The sequence below is a fragment of the Diadema antillarum genome, unplaced genomic scaffold (genome assembly GCF_040938485.1).
Source record: "Diadema antillarum isolate AM-2024a unplaced genomic scaffold, OU_Dant_1.0 seq00001329_RagTag, whole genome shotgun sequence".
Classification (NCBI taxonomy): Eukaryota; Metazoa; Echinodermata; class Echinoidea; order Diadematoida; family Diadematidae; genus Diadema; species Diadema antillarum.
Window position 1 is genome coordinate 407,881 of NW_027272099.1, and position 19,131 is coordinate 427,011.

The window sequence follows — 19,131 nt, forward strand, 5'->3', positions numbered from 1 at the left end:
TGGACTTCTCCCCAGCCCTCTCCTGGGTCCTAAGGGCGTGGGGGGGGGGGGGGGGAATGAATCCGCCAACCCCATGAAAAAAACTTGAAACTACAGTCATCAATGTACTAACTCATAGTATCATCTAAGCCCTATCATTTCTGGTTCTAGAGAAGATTTTTAAAGGTTCCTTAATTTTAGGGGGTTTGACCCCCTAGGGACCCCCAGGTGGGCAATGGTGCCCATTTGAACAAATTGAGATCCTATCCCCCTAGGGATGCTACCTACCAAGTTTGGTGAAAATCAGACATGGCGATCTCAAAGTGAAGATGAAAATGTACAATTTAGGCCCCATTAGGACCCCTCCCCACCCCCTCACCTGGGTCCCAAGGGGGGCACCCCTGATTCCCCCATGAACAAACTTGAAACTACAGTCATCAATGTACTTACTCATAGTATCATCTAAGCCCTATCACTTCTGGTTCTAGAGAAGATTTTTAAAGGTTCCTTAATTTTAGGGGGTTTGGCCCCCTAGGGACCCCCCAGGTGGGCAATGGTGCCCATTTGAACAAATTGAGATCCTATCCCCCTAGGGATGCTACCTACCAAGTTTGGTGAAAATCAGATATGGCGATCTCAAAGTGAAGATGAAAATGTACAATTTAGGCCCCATTAGGACTCCTCCCCACCCCCATCCCCTGGGTCCCAAGGGGGGCACCCCTGATTCCCCCATGAACAAACTTGAAACTACAGTCATCAATGTACTTACTCATAGTATCAATTAAGCCCTATCACTTCTGGTTCTAGAGAAGAAGATTTTTAAAGATTCCTTAATTTTAGGGTGTTTGGGCCCCCCTGGGGCCCCCCAGGTGGGCCATGGTGCCCATTTGAACAAATTGAGATCCTATCCCCCTAGGGATGCTACCTGCCAAGTTTGGTGAAAATCGGTCATGGGGTTCTCGAGAAGAAGATGAAAATGTAAAAAGTTTACGCACGACGGACGACGGACGACGCACGACGCACGACGGACGCCGGACGAAGAGCGATCGCAATAGCTCACTTGAGCCTTCGGTTCAGGTGAGCTAAAAAAGGACAAAACACTTTGTGCCTGGATATTTTTAGCTTCCAGTAACAGTTTAACGCACATGCAGTTTAGGAGTTTACAGGATTTATTTTCCCTACTTGCTACATGGGGCAAGAACAAATTTTCCAGGCAATCAATTCACTGTTTCATTCTGATTCACACATTTGAGTACTAACATGTTTGTTGTTACCTCACAGGAAAGACAGAAATAGAGAGTTCAGAGATATAAATGTAGTGTCATATCAGTTATCACTGCCATCACATGAATGTAGTCTATGATTGGAATTGATGTTATTCATGTTCAATGTGCATTTATCAGAATCCCCAACAATCCTGGTACAAAGGTGCAGCTTTTTCATTACTAACATGTCTTTTGCTATAATACACAATGAAGGCATAAATTGACAGTAGGCCTACAGGAAGAACTGGTGTCAGAGCTATTATCATTGCCATCACTTGGATGCACTCAACATAATTATGATATTGAAGTCATCCAAGTTCAGTTTTCAAACATTTGCCAGCCACAAAGAAGAACATGAGAGGGGATGTCACTGGCTTCATGGAGCTAAGTAGTTGGGAGGGCTGGTTCTGATTGATGAGAGGGGATGTCACTGGATTCACTGAGCTTGGTGGCAGAGAGGGCTGGTTTCCACTGGCGAGATGGATGTCACAGGTCTCACCGAGCTGCGTAGCCTAGAAGAGGCAGTCTTATTTGGCGAGAGGGGGTGTCACTGGCTTCAACAACCTGGATATCTGTGATGGCACTTGGATGTGATGCTAGCTGTTCCACTGCAATAGAGGCCAACAAGCACATTCTATTGATCTCTCATCTAATGACTGAATGTTGGTAATAAAGTAACTACTACACATTTACAATGAAAAATTATTTTACTACTCATATAGACTCAATTAACTATTCAGTAATACACATAGTAAATATTCTCTTTAAAGACTATCATTCAAGCAATGACAAGTTTAGTACTGATGAAAGCAATTATGTTATATGCTGAAAGTCCAATGAAAATAGTTCATTTTATTTATGATATTTACATAAAAATTCCCTAATATGCATGCCAAAGGGACGTCTTCATCATCTACTGTAAAAGTGGAAATTTCTTGCGGTGTTGGTTGAAATTTTCACGCATTTCGCGTAAGCCGAAACTAGCGCGAAAATAAAAGCATGCGAATATTTTTGCTCGCCATTTGTTCAAGTAGTTGATGTCTTGATTCCGCGGAACTATAAACATGCGAAGCTCTTCTTACCCCGCCGACCGCAAAAAATTAGTCGCGCTAAAATATCCACTTTTACAGTAACCTGTTATCTCCTTACATCTGCCCAGGCTCTGATAAAATCAATATCTGTCAGCACTCTCACCAGGTTTTGATCCACTTCAATTTGACCCAAGTCCTTTCCTCAGAGTAGCATTTTCCTCCACAACTAATTGGAGAAGGCAACGGCATTCATGAACTTGTCCTTTTTCCATTTCACAGGGGCATCTGGACTGGAGTTCATCTGTATATCAGACACAATGAAAGGCATTAACACGGACTTACAATTAGGATAGTCCCGTTAGTTCTTCATCAATCTGTAAATTTAGTCACAGAACTTGCTATTCCATGTATTTCAGTGTAGAGTCTACCAGGTAGCTTTATCTTGTAGTGCTCACATACATGCAACAGAGAAAACTCCATGAAATATGTTTAGAAATAGACTGTCTACTGTAGAACTTAAATAGCAAAAAGGAAAATAAGACCTACAGAGACCCTAGCCAAATTTTTGATGAGTTGACACTGCACATGACGTCGGGATGACCTCAGCCTCTCATTGTGCATCTGGGTAATTCTGTGAAGTTGGGGCACGAAGTGTGACATTTTAGCATAACTCAATACTAATTATGCTATACATGTATTGTTTATAGGCTTTGCAGTTGTATTGAGACCATACATTTTCCTGGAAATTTTGTGCCATTCCGACTCAATTTTGATGAAATTATTAAAACGATATGTAATGGTGTCCTGTAGCATCGTGACGTGTCCATGTAGCATCGTGATAGTAAACATTTGGTCCTAAAAGACAAATTAAGGCAATTAGCTTGACCAAAATTTGATATAATATGCATAATTACTAGATTAGTCAGATAGCTAAATATCTTAACTCTCCTTTCCACAGTTTTACACAAAAAAGGACACCGCATAGCATCGTGATACATTTTGTAATTTTCTTTTAAAATTGAAACTGTGTACAGGAAATTTGAGATATTTAGCTATCTTATTCATACCTTGTAAATATGCATATTGCATCAAATTTTGGTCAAGCTCATTGCCATAATTTGTCTCTTTGGACCAAATTTTAAAATATCACGATGCTACGTGGACACGTCACGATGCTCCAGGACACAGTGTTACATATTGTTTAATAACTTCATTAAAATTGAGTCTGAATGGCAAAAAATTTCCAGGAAAATGTGTGGCCTCAATGCAAATGTAAAGCCTACAAACAATAAATGTAGGGCCTATAGCATAATTGATATTGAGTTATGCTGACATGTATTTTGTCAATATCACGATGCTACATACATGGACACTGCCCCAACTTCATGGAATTACCCATCTACAAAGTAGGCCCTATTTATTTATATGTTGTGTATACAACCTCATATCGGGCCTATGATGTCTTTCAATCCAGCCACATGCAAGGGATTTGGGGGTCTGTATAATTCCACATACAATCATATAGTAGGCCTATATGTGGCTGCAATGTACAAACTATGTAACTTGTAACCCTAAAAGTAATGATCAAGACAACCATAATCTTATTAACCACTACCACAGCTTTGGGTTTTAAAAAAAAATGTTATAAGTTAAATTACAGCAAGAATAAGAACAGCATCGTTTGAGAACACAGAGTTATCTATTCAATTTATTGATGTTTTGTGTACTAAATATCAACATTAACTTTCATTTGCAGGTTCAAAACAGTTGTTGGATCTAGGTGTATTAAAATAGTACCAGGTAATTAAAGTTAGTTTGTACAAACCTTTTGTACCAACGGAAGGGCTGGTCTCAATGGGCAAGAGGGGATGTCATTGGCTTCATCAAGCTGGGAGGGCTGGTCTCGACTGATGAGAGGGGACATCACTGGCTTCACCAAGCCGGGTATAGGCTAGCTGGTCGAAACTGACGAGAGGGAATGTCACTGGCTTCATCAAGCTGGTTAGCTAGGAGGGCTGGTCTCAATTGATGAGAGGGGATGTCACTGGCTTCACCGAGCTGGGTAGCTGGTCAAAACTGACGAGAGGGAATTTCACTGGCTTCATCAAGCTGGGTAGCTGGGAGGGCTGGTCTCAACTGACCAGAGGGGCTGTCACTGGCTTCACTGAGCTGCCTAGTCAGGATGGTCCTTGAATGCGATGCTGGCTGTTGCTCTACAAAAGATACCCACAATAATATCTGACAGACCTTTCTCAACAATTAGCACCTACTGTGCTACAAAGCATACACCATTAACCACTACACTATAGAGACTGAGTGAACTGCGCTACAATGCATATACGCCATTAGCCACTTATGTATGTACGCACAATAGATACACTTCAATCAACATTTTTGCAATGCCATGTGTACCGGAGACAATAACAAGGTACTGGTACCTTACCAAACATGTGAATTCACGTTTTTGGTCCGATCATAGCTGTGATGACAACATAGAAAGGTCTATACACAGTTGAGTCTCCACAAAGTATTTTGTAAAAACCGAGAGTTACCAGATTCGCTGACACTTTCATTCATTCAGTGTCGTTTCGTAAAATTGGATTTCTCGCCTATCGCCAATTTGTAACAAACGTCAGTTCTGATGAGTGTCGTAACTTTCTTATTTCGACATTTTGAGACCCATAATTTGACATGAAGGTAGAATAGGGCAACATAATCCAGAATACGGTAAAATAGGAATTCGCGTATTTACATGCAAAACACAAATAGCGTGCCATTTCTTACTGTGAACAGCGATTTATGTGTAATAGAGAAGCACATTTCAAAAAGGAGAAATGTTGAGCCAAATTTGGGATGTCATTCATAGGCAAAAAAATTTCCATGTTAACTTATGGTAACTATACACAGCCCAGTTGCTGTACGTAGGTACATAGCGACAGGATTCGCACAGCGTACCGTACTTACAGCGTCTACCACTCCTAGTCCGAGGCCCTTTTTCTCTGCCATTATAGCTGTAGCCCGACCACACGCTGTAAGTACACTGTGCGAATCCTGTCGCTACGTACGTACAGCGACTGGGCTGTGTATAGTTACCATAACTGGAAATTTTTTTGCCTATGAATGACATCCCAAATTTGGCTCAACATTTCTCCTTTTTGAAATGTGCTTCTCTATTAATTACACATAAATCGCTGTTCACATTAAGAAATGGCACGCTAATAAAGTGTTTTGCATGTAGATAATACGCGAATTCCTATTTTACCGTATTCTGGATTATGTTGCCCTATTCTACTTTCATGTCATTAAATTATGGGTCTCAAAATACATAGGTCTAAGATACCTACCATACCTCAATCGCATTCTGAATACACCTTTTTGTGAATCTGCATGTAGCCTTTCTCCACATATGTGAGTATTAAAATTCTCAGGCAAACTCTGATAGGCCTATAACTTATAAGTATATCTTTTAGTTTAATAGAAAAATGTTAGGGTGTGGCATAGGACACCTAACAAAATTACTAATCTAGCTAGGCCTACTATCAGTATTACTAAATAGTAGGCCAATAGTGTGTGTAGATCCTCTAAGTGACATCTCTATCAATTAATGTTACACTAACAACACTAAACACTGTAACAGTTGTTATAGGTCCTACTCACACTGAACTAGTATGACTATGACTATGAGGTCTTCCGAGTTTCACAAATTTATTACCGATCCAGCCGAAGTGAAATGACATCTCTGTTGTTCAGCCCCTTATCTTCTAGTGTCTTGAGGGGAATTGGGACTCTACATTTTATTTTTCTGTCACCATCTCCATACTCTGTCACTGGTTTTCACGGTCTTCCTCTTCTTGGAGACAGATCTCTCGCTCTCCACCTGCGGCTCCATTGTTAGTGTGGATGGTATTTATACGCAGCCAGCAGATCAGAGTTCAAGCGGACCCGTGCCAGCTACAAGCTGCCGGGCGCATCCCGGGAAATGCACCGATAACGCTCGCTAGCCAGTGAACAGGCACCCGGGTTTCGCCTCGCAATAGGGGCGATATCTTGGGCTTGCTTTTCGCCGAGGAGAAGGCAATACATTAACGCTGTGCCAAAATCGGACAAAAGAGGGAGGCAAAAACAACACTTGAACGGAGAGCCTCTAAGCCGACCCCCCGTGATTTTGACAAGCGTTACATGTAACGCTCTTCAAAAAATCATAGATATCTTCATAATGCCGTATTTTTCATCGATTCTTTTTCATTGCTTAGTCCTTTCATAGACATTGGTCCTTGTTTTTGCCTGTTTCACTTCATGAAATAGCACTTTTGCATTTTGGGTTCCAACACTCCTCCCCAGTCCCTTTAATATTCAATACTAAATTGTACATTTTAAAGGGATAGTACAGTATTGGTGGAGATGAGAATTGGGCTTTTAACTTTTTGCGAGATACCAAGAAAAAAAACACTTATGAAATAGTACAGAGCATACCATTTTAAGAGGAATTCAAAGTTTATTTGATGAAAATCGGGTTTGGAATGAATGAAACATCAAAAAACAAAGTAAAACAAAGCGATCGTAATGAAGTGTGGGTCCCACACTCATCAGAATCGCTCTGCTTTGGATATCTCAGCCATTTCAAAACCAATTTTCATCAAATAAATGTTGAATTCCTCATGGAATTATATGCTCTTTCATATTTCATAAGAGGCTTCTCATTATCTCACAAAAAAAATATGTTAGAAACCTGAAATTAGGTCTCAACCAAAACTATATGATCCCTTTAAGTCCTAAGGGGAGGTTGACAGGAGAGCAAGTAATAAGAGTGTGCCTACAAGGAGAAGCAGCAATACCTTTCATAGTGTGAGGTTTGTACGAATTCATCAACATTAGCAACTGTGATAAACCCTTCAATATGATAGGGGTCAAACTGAATGCCACATTATACTGCTTGAAATAAAAGATTGCTTCTGGCCATACCATCAATTACAGTTAATTTATACATGTGCCAAGTGAGCTCACTGGTGATGGATGGTCATGGGTCAATGCATTAAATTTAGAACACACGGACACATCAATTTTCAAAGACACTATTTCAAACAGCAGTTATTGAGGAATACACAACTGTGAAGGTTCCGTTAGATTACACAAATATAAATATTTCTGTGATCACACAGACACTTTTGTATATTGTTGAATGCCAACAGAATGACTAAATAATTCAGCACAAAGGTATGTACATGCAAGCTCTTATGGTTACAGTATTCTCAGTAGAAAATAAAGTTTTAAGACAATGACACTTCTAGAAAATGTAGCTACAACAGGTACATCATAACTTCCTACTAAAAAGACCTGCACATCAATTCACAGTGACAATATATTATTTCATGAACAACAATGTAGCAATGGGTTGTTTACATTGGTACTTGTGTTATGTACTGAAGTGTCCAAACTCTGCATGCATTGACAGCCATGGCATTTACTATAAGTGCTGTACTATTACACCACGAATTATGTTTTGCTATATTTTGTAGAATATACTTGAGACATGCCCTCTGCAAAATATCATAATTTGCTTTTGTCTCTTTGATCTTTATTTATGGGGTTTATATGTTGCTTCTAAAGAGTAGGTCCTATTAAAAAAAAAGAGAGACTTGAAATAGGGTAGGAAGTTGATCACATGATTCTTTGAATCAAACGATCATGCTATCAATATTTTTTCTTTTTTTCAAAATAAGTCTTGAACGATAGTGATGTGCAACGGGTGCATGAGGTATTATGATCGGTATCTCAATCACTGATCGATACAGAATCTCAATATCATTTTTCAAAAATGTATGCGTATACTTCTATAGGCTAGCTAGAATGCGCCCACATCGGTACCAGCCCTTAAAGAGCAAACTCAAATGTGATATGTAAACTTTCAGGGGCTATCACAGGTGAATTATCACGGTTTTTTGTGTATTCTACATTGTAGCTGTACACAAATTTGATTTCCAGGGTACTGTAACACTTGAACCTAGTTGCTAAAAAAAAAAAAAAAGAAGAGGAAGAAGAAGAGGAATAGAGAAGCTGTTCTCGTTTTCTTCTAGTATAACATGATAACAATATACTCATTATTTTGGTTGGGTGATTCAAGCTATAGCTGCAGCAAATTTGATAATTCAATTCTTCCCCCTGAATAAATGATATGAAAATAGGCACGCCGAATACATGAATGCTTGAGTCAGCAACTTGCAAATAGTAAGAGTGGCTGAGGGAAACCACACTGACTCATTGGTAGTGGCCTCGATGATATTGTGGAAACAATGCTCTTCAAATTTTTATTTGCATTCAAATGGGAAGGATGAACGGTACGATAGGTATGCCACAATTACAATATGGGACCCTTTTGTGTCTTATGATCACAACGCAGACTGTAAAATCCCTCAGCGCCAGTATTTGAGCAATCACAAGACACCCCCCCCCCCCCCCGACTGTCATTCCTATTTGATCATCCTGGATGCATACACTGTATGTGTCATTTCACTAAACACACAAGTTTAAGATTAGACATTAGCGAACGGACACACACACAGACATCACTCACAACAGCGATCACAAAAAAATTATCCATGACTCATGACAATGTCAATTGATGGCATAACTCAATTGCGGTGGGGTACTGTTCAGCGCCTGCTTGACTTTGCATGCCCCAGGACGATGAGGATATTCGATGAGTGTAACATTAAGATCTATTTATGCTGACACACAGGGAAACCTCCATCACATCATCAGGTATTGTAATATTTGGCTGTTCAATGAGGCACTCGCCCTGACCACAACCATCATTGATGCGCTACTCCATTTGCTCTATTCCTATAAACAACAAACCAGAACAAAACAAGATACCCCGTAGGGTTTCTATGTAGTAACAGCTGCCATCTTCTCTCTGCGCTAGACATGAATGCCCTGTCCTCATTTTGACCTCTTTTCTCCCCCAAGGTCACAGTCGCCCACTCAACCATGATCGCATTAGTAGGAGATACCAAGCTTCATTCACAACATCATCAGGGGCTCAACGAGCTCTGGGGGATACAGTCACTAACCCTCCAGACCAGCAATTCATCAAAATATTCTAGGCACAAACTGTCCACACTTGCAAGCGACAGAGAGGGGGCAATGGCATACATGTATGGACTCTTGAGAGAGCACAATCAAGAAAAGAAAGGGAGGAAATGACGGATGTGATGTGCATACATAACTTGCAAAGAATATGAGACATGAAACAAACACACGTTATCAAAAATACACTCGGATGATAGAAGTGCAAGATTTGACATTAAAATTAGAATATGAAGATAGTACTGGGTTGTCCAGTTAAAGAACTTATGGATATCGGTCTGTATTTGAAGATAGTTAGTCTGGAAAGATAGCCCATACCCTGTCATAAAATACAAGTGAATTCGAAGAAAACAATAAATAATCAAACATTCCTCCTAAGAAGAACACAACAATTTACAGTCACAGAAAATAATGTAGGAAACTAATTAAAAGAATCTCATTCCTTTTTCACACTGTGAGTCAGTGAATTATTAAAACCAAATTTAATATCTCATAATCACTGCAGACATCATCGGTTTTGTATCTTGTGTATATCTTTATACAAGAGTAATAACTCACAGAGGGAGGTATTTTCCTTTGACTGCAAACAGTGAGCACCCTGGTACAATAATTTTTGTACACCAGAATTGAATAAAAATTCACATAAAAATAAAGGTCTAATTGACAGAGTGGTCAGCAACTTTGAGAGTAAGCCGAACTTGCCTTCATAGTTCTTGTTTTCAAAGAGGGAAGGTTTCAAACAAACTTATCGTTTATGGCAAACTAAAGAGCCATCAAACAACACTGTGAATGAAATATTGCGACAGGACGGTGAAAGTTGCTAGGCAACTTACCGAAAGTCATTACAAACACTGCTGATAATACAACGTGCACTGTGGATCCTAGTCATAGAAAACCACGACTTCCACTTGATGTTTAGATTACTCCAGCTAGCAAACCATGCTATTGTTTGATGCATCATTCACACGAAGCACAAACTGCCAAAACAATTGCTGCATGAGCTTTGTGGTGGCAAAATCTCTCAACATAATTTGTCTTACCCTTGCACCATAACATTTTTGTTCCAGTAAATGGAAATGTCAAATCTATTGTAACCATCTCTTCTGATGATAATGGGCCTATGAATGGAGCTGTTCAGCTCTGTGAACAAACAAACAAACAAACAAACAATCTGTGAGCCACAAGTGTCCAAAGGAAGCATCAACCATGCCTGATTGTTTAGAAAGGGCAACAGAAAGTTGCCATCTCATGCAGCTTGCAGTGACCTTTTCTTCCCCCAACTGAAGGCCTCAGATGTTGATGATGCATTCACAAGACATTCAAGGACACCACATTTCTCCCTTGTACTTATGAGGACATCTTATCCCCTTCTTTAGTTTTCATACACCTCAGGTAAAGAAACTTGAAGGGCAGCAATCCTCATCTGCCGTCGGTAGGCATTTTGCCAATGTGGCGGCTGCAAACGATGACAATGATTCTCACAAAAGAGACTGGGATGGGGAGTTTACAAAAAAAAAAATTGCCTTGCAGAAGTTGTAAACAATATTCACACCTTTTTTTTTCAAACTGCCTAATTAGAAAAAAAAGAAGGATCCAATACATATACATGTAGCACACAAGTGCCCTTCTTAGCAGATATTAGCATGCAATACATAGATGGAAAAAAAGGCAAATGATGCTACCCAAGGCAAGCAGGAGAGTGGGTGGGTAGCACCATAGCTTTCTTTTCTTTTTCTATTCAGTTGAAGGTGAACAATGATAGCTAAGCAAACCACAAGAAATGGGTGACATCAATTCTGCTGACTGTCAATTCCAATGAGCCACCCCCCTCCCCCCCCCCCAAAAAAAAAAGAGGAAAAGAAAGCCAAGTACAAGATACTACATGAACCAGTCACGAAAATAGCTAAGAAATCGCACTCACCTCGTCGGATGATATGGAGACGTCACCATCTGGGCAAGTGGAGTTGTCATGGGTACATTCGTTGCCATAGATACACCAATGGCATGCCCAGCTGCTGTTCATGCACGAGCTGCAACTGTTCAGGTGATAGAGTGAGGGGCAGAAGACAGTGATTAACCCTTCCATTCTCTTGAGTCTCAAGTTCTAACAACAGCATCATGTCAACCCCCTTTCTTCACACTAGCAGTCCCATAACACTTTGTGCTGGGCAATGCTATACTAATTCTTGGCCGAAATGTAATTGCCAATGTGCAGAATTTTGCGCACACTGAAGAGCCCTGTCACAGATGAACTGTGGGATTCCTTGGGAGCATAGTCACTTCCGGTTGTCTTTTGCATTTGCTAGTCCCCACGAGATTCAATGTAATTTTCATCTGCTTTTCTAGTGTTGCTGTTCTTTTCTTCGGTCAGATTTAAGCTTTAAAAAAAAAGGAGTTTGAAACTTCTACATTTTACTGATTTGTGGTCACTAAAGTCACGGTTCACTAAGTACTGAGAGACTTCAGCGTGATGGTCACATGATGGAAAGCAAGGACATTTTCAACAAATTTACCCCTGGATTAAAGACAGAAAATGACCTGAATGCATTTGCAGCCAAACAGGATGCAACTTTGTCCCGAGCTATCCCATAATGCATCTAAAATGCTGCTCATCGCACAACACCAAGGTATTGGCGATACCGAGAATTACGATAACATATATTTTGCAATCTCTGTATGAGATCTGTACCAACCAACAAGTGTCACATCACCTGAATGTATGAATAGATAAATTTTATGTAAATACACCTGCAGCAGACATTGCCTCTGCTGTCATTGTAATTTAATAGAGCATTGTTTGTCAGACTTAACATCTGTACGTAAAGTAAAATGCAAAAAAGACCCCACAACATGCAAACACACACGCACAAACAATATAAACACACAGATGCCTACCACGCATGCATGAAGCACATTCTCTCCTTAATCATTTTATGCAATATGATTTTATGCAATATTGGTCAGCAGCCATTATATAAACAAACTATAAAAAGAACATTCATTTTATCATAGAATATGATACAAATAATTTGCAATAGCCATCATCATGTCAGTAATCTCAATAATAGCACATAAGGAAAGACAAAAGCTACTGTATTTATCTTCTCACAAGGAGGAACTGAACACAGGAAAATGTAATCAAGGCAGAAAACCACACGAATAATAGTCAGTTCAGAGAGTGGCATGCTTTTCTACATTTCCTTCCCATAAAATATCAAATAGACTTGTGTAAATATCATACAGACACTAAGAGACCTTTTACAGTCAATCATAATGGCTCAGCTGGTTATAGAATGCTGAAAGCCACATAGTAGGCGTTTTCACATCAGCCCGATGTTTCGAAATAGCGCGCTATTTTCTGACTCAGGAATTAACTCGATCACGAAATAGCGCACTATTTGATAATGTGAATGCAAATTAGCACGCTAATTCTATCGCTCTAACTAAGAAAATTTCTTGAGTCCAACTCGGGAAATTTCCGAAATAGCGGGATAATTTGCGAACTAGCGCGCTATTTGATAATGTGAAATTGCCTCAAGAAATTAGCGTGATGCATCCCATCATGCCTAGCGTGTGTGACCCGCTACAGCGCGCTCTACTAGTATACCCGACACTGTTTGCGCATGCTCAGCTGTCGAATTAGCTCGAAAAATTTCGGGCTAATTCTCTTCAGGCTGATGTGAATAGGAAATGAAATAGCCAGCTAATTTGCGATCGCAAAAAATATCTCGAGCTTGGATTTTTATCGGGCTGATGTGAAAACGCCTAGTCTGCATAATCTGCTTAATATATTCATTTATCACGGAGCATTATGCTCATGTGCATGAATTAGATGACTTTTTTTCATTCCTTTTTAACAATATGATCTGACAATCTCAATCTCACTAGCTCGTGTCCACAGCAGACCTCTTGGTAATTTGTATAATGGGATGCTTATCTTTACATTGAGTAAAAAAATTGGCATTTTAATTACAGGCCTACATGTACAAATGTTTGCTTCCTAGATGCCACAACTAACACGAACTATTGAAAATATGTCTATTATAAGCTTGTATGCAGCACTCTTTACCTTGAGATGAGCCGGCAGTTATAGAATTTGAAGTCTCGCTCCACAAATGATATCCCCGTCTCCGTGGAGAAGATGCTCAGAGCAACTGTCACAGCAGCTGCAGTTGATGATGGGATGAAGAAAGACGGGTATTAGAAAAAAAAAGACAAGATTCATCGGGGAAAGTACAGAAGCCCCATTAGCGTCCATTAATGTGATACTAATAATCTGAACTTTGGGGGATTTATTGTGTATGCATGCACTACTTCCAAGACAACAATGAACTCTCATGATAAAGGCAACCTCAACCCATCTCCCCCCCCCCCCTCCCTTTCCATCTGGCTCTTTTAGTGCAGTTCTTACCTCTCTTGCAACTCTCTTTTTACTTTGTTTGGGAATACCATTTCCCTTGGTCTCTTGCAATTATAGCGTCATATATTGACCAGAGAGGCAGCACTTTCATATTTTTTATTTTTTTTATTTTTATTTTTATTTATTTATTTATTTTTTTTTTTGGGGGGGGGGAGGAGTCAAAACTGAAAGTGAAAATGAGATGATTTGGAAAATTATTAGTGTTCTCAAGAAATCTGCTTAAAAGTACATTCAACAGGTCAATCTTCATCTCCAAATCTTTAGTGTAGCTTTATTGAGCACTCATTTCTCAGGCATACCATCACCTTCTACAGCGTGTTTCATTGAAAGGAACTCTAATGTCAGCTGCAAAAAGAGGACAAACTGTTTAAACAAGAACAACAAAGGAGCCTGCAACGAAGAATGTGAAAATTGACTGTGGTCTTGAATCCAGATGATACGAACAACTGACAAATTATTTAAGTAAAAATTTCAGGCCATTTTGTTTCTTTGTGGAGGCATAACAATGATATCAGAATCAAAACTATCCAGGTACAATGTTATGTATAATTGTGCAGTAATTGATACAGAAGCTATTAACTCCCACTTGCTGTATATCAGTCTGATATGCTCGAAAAGAATTATGGCAAAAAGCCAACAGTCAGATCCATCATTTTGATTTTTCTTTTCATGAGTACTTTTATGTGTATGATGCCCTGTTGGAGAGAAAGAGAAAGAAAGAGAGCAGAGCGTGAGAGAGTTGAAAGAGAAAGACTCCCCTCTAGCTCCAAACTCGCCAAAGGGAAATGAAATCCCTAGTCATACTCAATGGACAGCCGGAAGTAGAATAGCACACTTGAAGGAAGGAAGAAATCAATCATAAGTGCTTGCAAAGTACTTTCCCTTGCTGCTGGCAATCCTCTTTGACTGTTTGACTTTGCTTTCTTAATAGGCTCTTGTTCTACTCAAGAGGAATCAAGTGTCCATATATTTTCAACCAGACTCTGAAAACACTCCTGTGTTATGCATACCATTTCTTCAGTAAATATTACATTAAAAAAAGAAAAGGAAATGACAGCAATGTTGTAGGTATAATGTACAGTGCCAACAAGCGAGTTTACAGAGCTTTGATATGAAACTATTTTTAGAGTCTATATAAAGCATACACTATTGTTCCTCCATCATTCTTTCATGAAAAAAAGGCACAACAAACTGATATGATTATTTTACAGTACATGGTTTTGTAAGAGACCCTAGCACATTATTTGAAGCAAAAATGAGTGTTCCAACAACTGTCCTGTACACTTAAAAACAGGAACCCGAAAACAAAAATGAAATGAAAAGGGAAGGAAACACACGGATGTGTGCATGCCAATGTAACATTAGACTTGAAAGTAGTTGTAAAAAACATCAGGGATGTAAAATAAAAAGAGATCCTGATTTAAGTTGGAAAAAAAAAAACAATTTATAAGCATAACCATACTGAGCATGTGACAGGGAGGAGTAAATCAAAGCTAGTACTGCTCTGAACAAAATGAATGTGGAAGTTGTATGGTGAAATAGGACTGAGGACATTGATGCTGTTGTTTTGGGTTTGTTTGTTTTTTTCTTATTTGGAAAATTGTAATCTGGAATGCTTCTCTTAGATTATCATTCAGGAACTTCAACTGAGTCCAAAAAAAGATCTTTGCAAACAATGTTGCTAATAAACAGAACAACACCTATCAAAAAAGTTTGTTCTCCCCCCCCCCCCCCAAATGTGGTGTAACAGAAGCAATAGATCAATGCGGACAAAAAAATCAAATAAAATGACAAATTAAGGTGATCCGATCTTTTTTTTAATCAATGATTCAAGTCCTGATCGCAATAGGCATGACCATGCAGGTTTAATCTGTGGTCAGAGACATTGGCCGTGTGATGTTTGGATTCTCATTTAGAAAAGGGAGTCATATCTGCTATCTTTGGTACCAAATCTGTATACACTATAACGAAGATACAACAACAAGTACATATGACCTTTGACCCCACTTTGCACAACCTAGATGGCATCTGAGCAAAAAGTGGTTATTTTGTGAAATGATTCTTGTAACATGATCTTTGCGTGTGCAAAATATGGGAAAGATAAGACATGTATTCACCAAGATACAGGATCAAACATTTGTGACCTTTGACCCTAATTTACATACCCAAGATGTTGTCCGATCAAGTAGTTGTTATTTTATGAAATAATGTACGTGACATGAACTAAACATGTGCAAAATATGGGAGTGATAGGGGCTGTTTTTCTTGAGTTATTGCAAAGAAAGTTGCAGAAACATAGAAATATCTCAATACATCGAAGATAAGCTTTAATTTCAACCAAGTTTTTTAACATGATTCCGACATTGTATGAAGAAAGGAAGGCACACATTCGATAGCGCACAGTCTCAGCTACAACATATTAAAATCGAGGAGAAATTCACCGAAGGGTAAGTGAGCTAGTGCTCGATAAAGACAATCATGTCAATTTTCACATTAAAAAAAATTCCCTCCCATAGAGATACGTCATAACGAAGATAAAGAAAGAAGTACATATGACCTTTGACACAACTTTGCATAGACAAGATGACATCTGAGCAAGAAGTAGTTTATTTGTGAAATGATCCTTGTAACATGGTCTTTACGTGTGCAAAATATGGGAAAGATAGGATATGTATTCACCAAGATACAGGATGAAACATTTATGACCTTTGACCCTAATTTACATACCCAAGATGGCGTCTGATCAAGTAGTTGTTATTTTATGAAATAATGTTCGTGACATGAACTAAACATGTGCAAAATATGGTGGTGATAGGGTGTGTTTTTCTTGAGTTATTGCATATAAAGTTGCAAAAAGAAAGAAATATTTCAATACATCGAAGATAAACTTTAATTTCAACCAAGTTTTTTGACGTGATCCCGACATCGTATGAAAAAACGAAGGGCACACTTACGATAGCCCAAAGTCTCCGCTACAACATATCAAAATCTTGTAGAAATTCACCGAAGCATAAGTGAGCTAGTGCTTGATAAAGATAGTAATGTCAATTTTCATTTCCAGAAAAACTGCACTGCCATAGAGATTACACGTAAACTGGTCAAATTTGACAAGGTTACTTTCAATCCATTTTTACGAGGTGATGCCGTCATTAAATCAAAATTGTGTTTTTACATTAATGAAAGAACATTTCATAAGCTTCAACATATTGAAATTTGGGTGAAAAATGGCAAAGGATAAGTGAGATACGCTCGAGTAAACTTGGAATTTGATGACGTCATTTTGAAAATTTACTTTTTTGACTTTATTAAGAAATTTGATATCTTTTAATCATTTTGTCAGCATAGCCAACCCATGAAATAACATGTACAACTCATCAGCTTTCAAAATATGTATAGAAAATGGGGGGTCACCGTCCATCCTGACGAGTAAAATCGGATTTAAAATTGGCAGTTTTTTGGCATAGTTGTACTGTATATCGCCATTGACGCGCGCGCGGAATTTCAACTTTGACGGGCCCGTATGACGTCATATTGAGTTGGATTGACTTGAAACTTGGTAGAAATATTCCTTGACATTTCAGGCAGCCAATACGTGTGAAAAAACGGGAAATTTCTATTGCATATGAGCTGTGCGTGCGTATATATGAGCGCGCGCGTACGCGTCCGTCCAATTTTTTCATTTTTTCAAAAAATGCTCCAAATGGTCTGAAACGTGTTCAAAAAAAATTTGAGCTCGATTTGAGCATACAAATATTTCAACGCGCGCGTACGCGCACGTTTTAAGATATGGATGAATTTTGAGAATATGAGTAGAATGCGCTTGACCTGAAATATATGTGACGTAAATTTAATTGAAAAACTCCATTCCATTAATGAGATATGACTGAAAATGTGTTTTCATATAATGACGTCATAGTGACGTCAAGGTCGCCTGATCACTTTGATTTTAGTTCGATTAACGTCTTTGCGACACGATACATATATGGTATAAGTTTGATATTGATAGGCAATGCACTTTCTGAGCTAACCTCTGCACAAATTTTGTCCAGAAACACACAAAGAAAGATTCCGTACAGATACAGAAGGTGATCCGAGAGGATACTCGGATCACCTAACTATTAGAGTGTTAAATGTATGACCATAAAAACATGAAGAAGTTCTCTAAATTCAATACAGTCGACTGTGAACTACCTGTAACATGTACAGTGAGTGACCCTCATTTGAGTTACACAAATTTTGGAAGAAAAAAAAAAGTATGTACACATATTCACAGATACAAGGTGTACTTCGGGTCACTTTCACCATTTTCCAGAAAGCACAATAGATGCAATGACTCAGAAGGAAAAGAAATATCTAAATGGTCCATATGATAGCTCATTAATCGAGTGATGAGTTCTACAATTACGTGGTCATGTCTTTGCCAATTTTAGAATTATTTTTACAGAACAGTGTTATTAGAAATGGCAATGTTTTATACATTCATTTTTTCTTAAATATGACTCTATTCAGTTAGTCCTACAATATTGTACTTTCTGACCACTGCATTGTTAGTCCCACATACCCATATCCGTATTGATACTTGTTAATGAACAGGCCCTTTTGCCAGAATTGCTATGGATTTGCTAGTCTTCATGAGGAGGATAAATACTAGGAATCAATGTATTTCAACATAATAAGGAGTCTCTCTCCATTTACATTTTGTTTGTTCGTTTTTTGATTAGGACATAGCACAAAAGCTGTTTAATTCATAGTAATATTGCTAAGTGATGAAGAAAGGTAAAGAAGACTTACATTCACCAGGTGCTATATCAGGAATCTGGCTACCTGATGGGGTTTCACAGGTCACTTGTGATCCTACCACAGCTATGGCAGGGAAGATTTCCTCGCCAAAGAGGCACTTGTATTTATAGTCCTCCCTCAGAGCTGGTAGCTGATTGACGGTTACGTTGATCTACACATTAAGAAAGGAATATACATGGAAATTAAACATTGCAAATGAAGCTCTTGTGATGATTGCACACACTTTATTGCAGCCCAGTTGGGCCTGTCATCACCATACACTGTTCTCTCTGGACAGATGGCAACATAAAGTACTGGCCAAGACAGCATGCTTTTAAAATCAATTGCTCTACATTTGCTGTCTGTCAGTATGAGACACAGATGACCTATAGACTCAAAAGTTATCGATTCTGCATCACAAAACCAACAAACAGTTGCCAGATATGGAATTTTAGTTAAGAGAGCAATTCAAGCTTTAAAATGACATCAATTCAAATGGACTCTCCTAGCCTATCAACAGTGTACATATCGAGAAAAAGCACACACTCTGGAAAAGTGTGTACTGAGAAGA

The 19,131-nt window shown here is 38.8% G+C and overlaps 2 long non-coding RNA genes across 2 annotated transcripts; both read right to left on the bottom strand.

Moving 5' to 3' along the window:
* Window positions 1–1,111: 1,111 nt before the first annotated feature.
* On the bottom strand, window positions 1,112–6,606 carry LOC139708361 (uncharacterized). The gene is made up of 4 exons (XR_011709349.1): window positions 5,988–6,606; window positions 4,101–4,488; window positions 2,439–2,576; window positions 1,112–1,852 (listed from the first exon to the last, which is right to left on the bottom strand). It is a non-coding gene; the product is annotated as an uncharacterized lncRNA (long non-coding RNA).
* Window positions 6,607–11,277: 4,671 nt separating this feature from the next.
* LOC139708362 (uncharacterized) lies at window positions 11,278–18,916 on the bottom strand. Its single transcript, XR_011709350.1, has 3 exons — window positions 18,573–18,916; window positions 13,431–13,527; window positions 11,278–11,397 (listed from the first exon to the last, which is right to left on the bottom strand). It is a non-coding gene; the product is annotated as an uncharacterized lncRNA (long non-coding RNA).
* Between the last annotated feature and the right edge of the window lie 215 nt (window positions 18,917–19,131).